The following is a 2,032-nucleotide window of genomic DNA, read 5'->3' on the forward strand; positions in this document are numbered from 1 at the left end:
TAGCTCTAAATCCCCAAATAAATGAAGATTGGAGCCTTTCCTGTAAGTGAGACTCCCTAACAAAACAACTTTATTTCTTACTTGTGTGATACACTGTGTCTGAAAATACGTGATTGCCTTTATAATGATCATATGAGAAAATTGCTGTTTTTTTTCTACCTTGGACAGACTAATAAAACTTGTATTTTCCCTTGAAATATCTGTTGTATTTTTTTTCCCTTGAGGTTTTCTAATAAAAACTGGAAAATCTGCTAGACAAATTCTAAAAGAGCTATGAAGCTTGTATTTTTAGTTTGGTGATTTATCATTCTAAAGGTCCTTGAAAAACTTTTTTTCAGGTAAATTTTTGTTTTCTAAACGCTTTTTTGTCTTTTTTTTTTTGTGTGTGTGTGTGCATGTGTGTGACAACAAACACACACAACAACCAAAATAATTACAGCTTGTGGTAAGTGTTGTGTAAGAAATAAGGGTGGTGGTACAATGTAGATTAAATTGAGAAGAGGGAATAATTGATTTAGATTAGAGGTCAGCAAACTTTTTCTGCAAAGGATCAGATAGTAAATATTTTAGGCCTCGTGTGACATTCCTTCTCTGACACAACTCATAGTTCAGCCACTGTTGTGGGAAAGTAGCCATCGACAGCATGTAAACAAACAGGCATGATTGTGTCCCAATAAAACTTTATTTACAAAAACTAGTGGTGGGCCGGATTTGAAACCTGGACCATTGTTTTTCTGATTCTTGCCTTATATCATGAGTTTATACAAGGCCTTCCTGAGGACATGATGTTTAAGATAAAACCTGAAGAATAAAAAGAAGCTGGCTTTCCAAGCAGAAAGGATAGGCTGGTCAAAGGCCGTGAGAAAGAGAGGAGTTTGATATATCTGAAGAACAGTAAAGGACCCAGTGGCTGAAGCACAGGGAATCAGGGAGAGCGTGAGATCAGCAGTGTTGGCAGGAACTGGGTCATGCAAGACCTTGTGGGTCCCAGTAAGGAGTTTGGATTTTATTCTCAGAGCATCAGAAACTTCTTGTAGGATTTTAAACTGTGGAGTGACTTTATGAAGTATTAAAATGGCTGCTGTGACTTTGAGGGGGACAAAATACATGGTTTATAGTAAGGAGGTTATTGTAGTAATTTGGACAGAAGATGATGGTCAACGTGAAAGATGGCACTGGAGATGGAAAGACGTGGCTGGACTTGAGAGGCATTTTGTAGAGTCCACTGATAGGACCTTCCCATTGATTGAGTGCAGGTGTCAAGGATGACTCCAGGGTTTCTGGCAGGAGCTGGATGAATGGTGGTGCTGTTTACTAAGATATAAAGAGTGGGTGAGTGGCCCGGTGCGGTGGCTTACACCTATAATCCCGGCACTTTGGGAGACCGAGGCAGACAGATCACAACATCAGGAGTTCAAGACCAGCCTGGCCAACATAGTGAAACCCCTGTCTCTACTAAAAAGATATTAAAAATTAGCTGGGCATGTTGGTGGGCACCTGTAATCCTAGCTACTCAGGAGGCTGAGGCAGGAGAATTGCTTGAACCCAGGAGATGGAGGTTGTAGTGAGCCGAAATGGGGCCATTACACTCCAGCCCTGGTGACAGTGTGAGACTCCATCTCAAAAAAAAAAAAAAAAAAAAAGAGTGGGCAAATGACAAGAAGGGAAGGTAAGGGAGAATGAACTCAGAATGACGCCACTCACATGTCAAGTTGGAGTGCCAATTAGATATCCAAGTGCAAATATCAACAAGGCAGTTGGAGCTCAGTGGGAGTGGTTGAGATTGGAGAAGTACATTTGGGATTCATCAGCATAAAGACGGCACTTTAAACCATTACATTTCATGGCCCATAATCCTTGCACTGCGGGAGGCTAAGGTGGGAGGATTGCTTGAGCCCAGGAGTTCAAGATCAGCCTGAGCATCATAGAGAGATCCTGTTTCTACAAAAAATACAAAAATTAGCAAGGCCTGGTGGTGTACCTGTGGTCCCAGCTACTTAGGAGGTTGAGGCAGGAGGATCATTTGAGCCCA

The 2,032-nt window shown here is 41.4% G+C and overlaps 1 non-coding gene across 1 annotated transcript; it reads right to left on the minus strand.

Moving 5' to 3' along the window:
* Positions 1 to 220: 220 nt before the first annotated feature.
* On the minus strand, positions 221 to 282 carry LOC116563034. Its single transcript, XR_004274177.1, has one exon. It is a non-coding gene; the product is annotated as a U7 small nuclear RNA (small nuclear RNA).
* Positions 283 to 2,032: the final 1,750 nt, after the last annotated feature.

The sequence above is a fragment of the Sapajus apella genome, unplaced genomic scaffold (genome assembly GCF_009761245.1).
Source record: "Sapajus apella isolate SASKATOON/1434 unplaced genomic scaffold, GSC_monkey_1.0 scaffold33, whole genome shotgun sequence".
NCBI lineage: Eukaryota > Metazoa > Chordata > Mammalia > Primates > Cebidae > Sapajus > Sapajus apella.